Here is a 9083-nt window from a genome sequence, read left to right as displayed (position 1 = left end):
GAGAGAGAGGCAGAGACACAGGCAGAGGGAGAAGCAGGGCTCCATGCACCGGGAGCCCGACATGGGATTCGATCCCGGGTCTCCAGGATTGCGCCCTGGGCCAAAGGCAGGCGCCAAACCACTGCGCCACCCAGGGATCCCATGCTCCTTATGAATCTCATTTGCCCATTTTGCTATTGATTATAAACCTTTTTCTTACGTTTAATGAGAGTCTTGTATAAAGATCATCTTTGGTCCGTGGTAGAAATTACAAATATTTTTTCTTTTTTCTTTTTTTTAAGATTTTATTTATGTATTCGTGAGAGACACAGAGAGAGGCAGAGACATAGGCAGAGGGAGAAGCAGGCTCCATGCAGGGAGGTCAGTGTGAGAATCCATCCCAGGACCCCAGGATCATGCCCTGAGCCAAAGACAGATGCTCAAGCACTGAGCCACCTAAGCATCCCAACAAATATTTTTTTCTGGGGGTAACTGGCTGGTTCAGTCAGTAAAGCATGCAACTCTTGATCTCAGGATTGTGAGTTCAAGATCTAAATTGGATCTGGAGATTACTTAAAAATAAAATCTTAAATAAATAAAATAAAATATTTACTTTTTTTTTTTTTTTTTTTTTTTTTTTTTTTATGATAGTCACAGAGAGAGAGAGAGAGAGAGAGAGGCAGAGACACAGGCAGAGGGAGAAGCAGGCTCCATGCACCGGGAGCCCGACGTGGGATTCGATCCCGGGTCTCCAGGATCGCGCCCTGGGCCAAAGGCAGGCGCCAAACCGCTGCGCCACCCAGGGATCCCTAAAATATTTTTTAATAAAATAAAATATTAAGAAAAACTTTTTATTTTTTATTTTTTTTTAATTTTTTTAATTTATTATTTATGATAGTCACAGAGAGAGAGAGAGAGAGAGGCGCAGAGACATAGGCAGAGGGAGAAGCAGGCTCCATGCACCGGCAGCCCGACATGGGATTTGATCCTGGGTCTCCAGGATCGCGCCCTGGGCCAAAGGCAGGCGTTAAACCGCTGCGCCACCCAGGGATCCCAAGAAAAACTTTTTAATAAATAAATGAATAAATAATGTGTGTTTTTTTTTTTGATTTTGTGGTTTATAATTGGACTTTGCTTATGGTAGTTTTTATCCTGAAGAAATCTTTTTATGTTTACATATATTGACCATACCTGCTTTTTTTTTTTTTTTTAAAGATTTTATTTATTTACTCATGAAAGACACAGAGAGAGAAAGGCAGAGACTCATCCTGAGACCGCGGATCATGCCCTGAGCGGGGGGGCAGATGCTCAACCGCTGAACTACCCAGGCGTCCCTATACCTGCTTTTCTTTAATAGATTCTAGATTTGGTGAAATTTTAATTTACCTTTATTTAAACTGTCAAAATTAGGTATTACAAAATTAAAGTCTTGGTCATCAGGTGTCCAAACACCAAAATCCCAGATTCCCAGCAATAATTAAACCAAATCCTTACAAGTAGCCATCTTTAGTTAATATGTACCTTGCCTGGAACAAAATTCAGATTTAAGAAGCAGATGAGTCGGGAGTAATCCTTCACTTATAAAAGGACATACAGGGAAGCCCGGATGGGTCAGTGATTTAGCACCGCCTTGGCCCAGGGCATGATCCTGGAGACCAGGGATCCAGTCCCACATCAGGCTCCCTGCATGGAGCCTGCTTCTCCCTCTGCCTGTGTCTCTGCCTCTCTCTCTCTCTCTCACGAATAAATAAATAAAACCTTTTAAAAACTAAATAAACAAACAAACAAACAAATAAATAAATGACATACAATAGAAAAGCTTCCTTTAAAAAAAAAAGAAAAGAAAAGAAAAGAAAAGCTTCCTTTAAATAATGAATTGAGATAAGCAATTAACTGGGTTTAAACATAGAGGTGTCCAGGACTTGTATAAGTGGGGGGCCACCTGCATTTGCCTCACCTACAAAAAAATAAGTTCTGAACTGAGCATCTATTTAGCACTGGCTGGGCAGTGCATAACCGAATAGAGCCGTGGGATGTCACCGAAGGGTTGAAATTCCAGCTCCACCCTTGTGTGCTGCTGAACAAGTTTTCTCATGTATCCAGATCTAATTCCTCACTTAAAAAAATGATGAGAATAATACTGGAGAGGTTGCTATGAGGATTAAATGAAAAATGGCTTAAAAAAAAATGGCTTATGAAATTCTTAGCACACGTCTAATGATACTCAGCAAACGACACTGCTATTCCATCTAGCTATACAACTCATTCTCTGCAGAGATTTAAAGGATTCATCCCTCTCCATTCGATTAATTTAACCACTCAGTACCTTATTAAATAATTTATATACTAGTTCATCATGCATTCAATCATTTTTTATTCCGTTGTTCACTTACTCATATGTTTGCTCATATACTGGCAGATATCTGAGCTCCTACTGTATGCCAGGATACAGGGATAGTGATGTCTACAGACTTGCCTCTAGACTTTAGTCCGAGGGTTGAGGCTCAACAATCTTTTCGAGTGTTCCACACATACCACCATAAACATCTATTCTTGCATTTACTGTACGAGAAAGCCCTACATCCAATGGCTAGCAGTTACTCCATGATGTCATAATCTCCCAGTTTCCTTTCTTTTTCCTTGGTTCCTTTTCTTTTCTTTTTGTTTTAATATTTTATTTATATATTCATAAGAGAGGCAGAGACATAGGCAGAGGGAGAAGCAGGCTCCTGGTGAGGAGCCTAACGCAGGACTCGATCCTGGGCCCCAAGGATCATGACCTGAGCCAAAGGCAGATGCTCAACCACTGAGCCACTCAGGCATCACCTTTGGTTCCTTTTCTTCTCCCCCTTCCACATCCGCCCCATCACTCTTCCCTTCTACTCTTCCTCTGCTTCTGCCCAGGCCTTTTCTACCCTTACCAGAGTCCCCTGGTGATTACCAAAAGACAGATAACAGCTCAGACTCTGGAGTCCAGCCCATCAGAGTTGACTCTCAGCTCCTCTACTTCCAAGTTAAGGAAACTTAAACAAATCTGACCCCTAGTTTCCTCATCTGTGAAATGAAGATGGTATCTACTTTATTCTAATGATTGAATTAAACCATGATGTCACTCCTTGGCTGTCAAAAAATGTTTAGTACCAGGGAGATAGGATTATCAATTCAAATCACAATGGGTTGAGCAACTACTCTATGCAGATGTGCTCAGTGCTATGAAAGACACATAAGGGGCTAATGTAGTTTCTTCCAGGCAGAAGCCACAGCCCAGGTGGGGACATAGTGAGTACCCCAGAAGAGCTGCCATTACTTGTTATTACCAAAGAAAGGAACAAGTGTTTTTTGAGCTGCTCACTCCTGGACACTGGACTTGCTCAGAGACCTGTGCTGAGTAGGCTGTCAGGCTGTTGCTGGCTTCTCTGGTTTCATTTGCAACTCCAATCTGGAATTATCTATATCTTTAAAGTCATTCAGTTTTGTGGTAGGTTTGAATATGGACTGTATCTTAGCATATACTAAGGAATTAATGTTAATTTGTTCAGGCAGCCTGGGTGGCTCAGCAGTTTAGCTCCGCCTTTGGCCCAGGATCAAGTCCAGCATCGGGCTCCTTGTGGGGAGCCTGCTTCTCCCTCTGCCTGTGTCTCTGCCTCTCTCTCTGTGTCTTCCATGAATAAATAAATAAAATCTTTAAAAAAAATGTTAATTTGTTCAAAGCGATCATAGTAAAATATGTCACAAATTTTCAGATATACATACAAGAAATTAGGGATGGAATGATAGAAACTCAAGTATTTGCTTTTTAAGCCCATAGTAAAAGAAGGGGAAAGGGTAAGCTACACATGTCAAAGGGCTGATAGTTATTATTGAATCAGGTGCTTTGGTGTACCTGGGTGGCTCAGTGGTTGAGCATCTGCCTTCAGCCGAGTCATGATCTTGGGGCCCTGGGATTGAGTCCCACATTGGACTCCTCTAGGGGAGCCTGCTTCTCCCTCTGCCTGTGTCTCTGCCTCTCTCTCTGTGTCTTCCATGAATAAATAAAATCTTTAAAAAATTAATCAGAGCTTTGTTTTTACCATTCATTCAGAGTGATTCATTATGCTATTCTTTAGTGTATTTCATAGATTTTATAATAGAAAGGTGAAATATGCGGATCCCTGGGTGGCCCAGCAGTTTAGCACCTGCCTTCAGCCCAGGGCGTGATCCTGGAGTCCCAGGATCAAGTACCACATTGGGCTCCCTGCTCGGAGCCTGCTTCTCCCTCTGCCTGTGTCTCTGCCTCTCTCTCTCTCTTGTGTCTCTCATGAATAAATAAATAAAAATCTGTATTAAAAAAAAAAGCAAAATTGAACAATTTATTTTATTTTTTTTAATTGAACAGTTTTTTTAAAAAAAGAAATCACTGGTCATTGGCTGCAGGGATTGACTTTTTTTTTTTTTTTTTTTTTTTAGGGATTGACATTTACTTTGTAGGGCCTTTGCTAGGTGCCCTTAGAGTGATGGGCTTCACACAGCAGCTGTCCTTAGGGAATTTACCTGGAGTCGGAAGAAGGCTTCTGGATAACTAGCCCCTCCCCTGGCCCCAAGGGAACAAGCTCAGGCACCCAACTAGGAGAACAGCCAGGCCTCAAGCAAGGTTTCAAGGGCTCATGGTCCTCTCCCCACAAGTTCATTGCATTTCTTCTATCACCTCTGTTTCATCTGGAAAGAGGGCGAACCCAAGGTCACTCAATTGTTTTGGTCTTAATCTCAGGCCAGATGCCCTTGATTTGGGTCAATTCTCAATGCCTTCCACTGCCGCCATCACACTCAGGTAAACACTTTTATGAGTTTCCTTCCAGAGTTTCTTTTTGTAATTACAAGCAAACCCAAACACCCTCCAAGTATGTTTCGGATAGGCTTAAAACTAACAAAGTAAATTGAAAATTAAGGAAAATTGCTAAGTGTTCCAGGTAAAAAGCCAAGCCTGGGAGTTGTTAGCATGTAGATAACAACTTTAGATAAGATCTAAAGCCAAGGGAGTGGAAGTGATAACAGGTAATGGAAGAAGATAGGAGGAACAAGAGGAAGGAAAGGGACCACCCCATAGAGTCGGCTGGAGAAGAAAAAACAAAATGAAGGAAAAATCAAGAGAGAGGTATTTCTTTTTTGAGAGAATTTTTTTTTTTTTTTTTTTTTTTTTTTTTAGATTTTATTTGTTTATTCATGAGAGAGAGAGAGAGAGGCAGAGACTTCCATGCAGGGAGCCTGACGTGGGACTTCATCCAGGGACTCCAGGATCACGCCCTGGGCTGAAGGCGGCGCTAAACCGCTGAGCCACCTGGGCTGCCCTTGAGAGAACTATTTTAAGAAGAAAGGAGTTAAGTCGCTAATTGTGGTACTTGCTTCTTCTTCTTCTTCTTCTTCTTCTTCTTCTTCTTCTTCTTCTTTTTTTAAGATTTTATTTACCTATTTATGAAAGACACAAAGAGAGACACAGGTAGAGAGAGAAGCGGATCCCATGCGGGAGCCCAATGCGGGACTCGATCCCAGCACTCCAGGAGCATCCCCTGGGCAGAAGGCAGATGCTCAACCGCTGAGCCACCCGGGCGTCCCATGATACTTGATTCTAATGTGTAAATAGGTCTATGTAAACCTATTCAGAAAAATAGCCATGTTAAAGAGGGAGTTCAGAGTAAAATGTATTTTCTGGTCCCGTTTTTGCAAAGCCTATCTAATTGATATGTACCTACACTTGTTCAGTGAGAAGAAACATTAAAGAGAGCAAACTAATAGGGGAATAACGTGGTGAGCATATTTGTGGGAAGAGGTGGCTTTTTAACCTCGCACACTTCAGTTTGGTTAGCATTTTTTACCATAAGTACACATTCTTTTTGTAAATAAAAAAGATTTGTAAAAGATGAGAAACTGGGCAGCCCTGGTGGCTCAGTGGTTAAGTGCCGCCTTCAGCCGGGGGTGTGATCCTGGAGTCCCCGGATCAAGTCCCACGTCAGGCTTCCTGCGTGGAAGTCTCTGCCTCTCGCTCTCTCTCCCATGAATAAATAAATAAAATCTTAAAAAAAAAAAATATGAGAAACTGCTGGTTAGAGCCATCTATATTCAGTATTTCTCTCTCTCTCTTTTTTTTAACACTTAAGTAAACTCTGTGCCCACTGTGGGGCTCGAACTCCTAAGCATAGATCAAGCATCTCATGCTCTACCAACTCAACCAGGTGCCCTTGTAGAGATTAAGATTAAAAGCACTTGGCTTTAGGGGCACCTGGGTGTCCCAGTTGGTTGAGTCTCTGACTCTTGATTTCCGCTCAGGTCCTGATCTCAGGGTCCTAGGATCAGCCCTGGCCAGTTCCCCGCTCAACGGGGAGTCAGACTGTCTCCCTTTTCCCTGCCCCCTCCCCTCAAGCTCACCCATGCTCTCTCTCTCCCTCTCTCTGAGAATAAATAAATCAATCTTAAAAAAAAAAAAAAAAAAGCACTGGCTTCAGAGCCTAATAAACCAGAGTTTAAACCCAGCTCTAGCCCCAGGAACAAATTAACCTCTCTAAAGCTCAGTTTCCTCATCTGTAAAATGGTGATTATAATGATAATTACCTCATAGATTGTGATAAGGATTAAATGAGGAAATGCAAATAACAGCATTTAGTACAGTGACTGTGACAAAAGGCTCAATTAATATTGGTGTCCTTTAAAATGGTTTCTACTAGGGGGTGTCTGGCTGGCTCAGAGCATGGGACACTTGATATGAGGGTTATGAGTTTGAACCTCATGTTGGGTATAGAGATTGGTTAAAAATGGAATCTTAAAGAAATAGTTATTAGATCAAAAGATAAAATGAGGGGATCCCTGAGTAGCTCAGCAGTTTGGTGCCTGCCTTTGGCCCAGGGCGTGATCCTGGAGACCCGGGATCGAGTCCCAGGTCAGGCTCCCTGCATGGAGCCTGCTTCTCCCTCTGCCTGTGTCTCTGCCTCTCTCTCTCTCTCTCTCTCTCTCTCTGTGTGTGTCTCTCATGAATAAACAAATAAAATCTTAAAAAAAAAAAAAAACTGGAAGCTCAACCAACTAAGTCACCCAAGTGCCCCCCAAAGCAATTCTTATTATTTAAAAAAAATTTTTTTAAATTTTTATTTATTTATGATAGTCACACACGGGGAGAGAGAGAGAGAGGCAGAGACAGGGAGAAGCAGGCTCCATGCACCGGGAGCCCGAGGTGGGATTCCATCCCGGGTCTCCAGGATCCCGCCCTGGGCCAAAGGCAGGCACCAAACCGCTGCACCACCCAGGGATCCCTATTTTTAAATTTTTATTTTGAAATAATCTCTACACTCAACATGGGGCTCAAACGCACAATCCCAAGATCAAGAGTCATATGCTCCACCAACTGAGCCAGCCAGATGCCCCAGCATCTAAAGCAATTAGAACAGGGGTGCCTGGGGATGCCTGAGTGGCTCAGTGGTTGAACGTCTTGGGGCATGATCCCAGTGCCGGGATCACATCCCGCATTGGGCTTCTTATGAGGAGCCTGCTTCTCCCTCTGCCTGTGTCTCTGCCTCTCTGTGGGTCTCTCACATTTGTGTAAATGTGAGCCAAAGTTGATGAACGATTTTTTTTTTCTGTACCTGATGCAACAGTTAAAAAAAAATAAAATAAAATCTTAAAAAAAAAATTGAACAGGGATAACTGGTTGAGTCAGTCCATAGGCCATGCAACTCTCAATCTCAGGGGTCACAAGTTCAAATTTATTAAGAAAACTTTTTGGGCAGCCCCGGTGGCTCAGCGGTTTAGCACCGCCTTCAGCCCAGGGCCTGATCCTGGAGACCTGGGATCCAGTCCCATGTCAGGCTCCATGCATGGAGCCTGCTTCTCCCTCTGCCTGTGTCTCTCCCCCCCACCCTCTCTCTCTCTCTGTGTCTCTCATGAATAAATAAAATCTTAAAAAAAAAAAAAAACTTTTCTAAATATTAAAAAAAATAAAGCAATTAGAACAGTACTCAGCATATACTAAGTACCCAAATATTATTTATATATTTTTTAAGATGTATTTATTTATTTATTTTAGAAAGAGAGAGAGCACAAGCCAGAGGAGGAGCAGAGGGAGAGCAGAGAGAGAGAGAGAGAGAGAGAGAAGCAGACTCCCCCGCTGAGCACAGAGCCCAATGTGGGGCTGGAATGCACGACCCTGAGGTCATGACCTGAGTCAAAGTCAAAAGTCAGATTTTTTTTTTAAGATTTTATTTATTTATTCATCAGAGATACACAGAGAGAGAGAGAGAGAGAGGCAGAGACACAGGCAGAGGGAGAAGCAGGCTCCATGTAGGGAGCCCGATGCGGACCCGATCCTGTGACTCCAGGATCACGCCCTGGGCTGAAGGCAGGCACTAAACCGCTGAACTACCCAGGGATCCCTCAAAGGTCAGATTGTCAACAAACTGAGCCACCCAGGGGCCCGATATTGTTATTATTATTATTGTTATTGTTCTTATTGGCTCTCATTCTCGGATTTCCCTATCCTCACATTTCTTCAGCCCCATTTCTGCAACTCTATATGTATTTTAGTAAGATATTTCAAATCTTTTTTTGGAAAAAATATAAGCAAACAACTACATAAATATATATTTTTTAAATATATTTTTTAAAAATATATTTTTTTAATATACCAGTCACTGTGTTCAGTGCTTAAAAAATACAAGGATAAACAAAAGGTAATTTCTGTCTTCAAGGAAATGTTCAGTCTAGTGGGGGAGACACACATGCACATAGCTATAACCTAAGTACAGAATATGGTAAGCCATGCTTGAAAGATGTCCAAGTGCCATGAGGACACAGAGCTGCTGAGATATAAGGAGGGTTCCCAGAGAAGGTGGCATGGGAGCCACACTGCCCAGGAGACATGGATGACGGAGCAGGGTTTCCAGGTGGGGGGAGCCATGGATGATCCAAGACAGACTCTCCAGAGCTGACATCCTACCCACACTGCTGGGGTCTGGTGAGGGTGCTCAATAAAGCCCAGCTTTTTGACTATTCTATTCTAGTAGTGTGGAAAGGGGTAGGAAGAGACAATAGGACAATCCCCAAGGGCACCTTCCTTTTTCAAGAAAAGTGAGAGTATCAGCAGA

The sequence above is a fragment of the Vulpes vulpes genome, chromosome 6 (assembly GCF_048418805.1).
Source record: "Vulpes vulpes isolate BD-2025 chromosome 6, VulVul3, whole genome shotgun sequence".
Lineage (NCBI taxonomy): Eukaryota > Metazoa > Chordata > Mammalia > Carnivora > Canidae > Vulpes > Vulpes vulpes.
Note: the sequence above shows the minus strand (reverse complement) of the source record.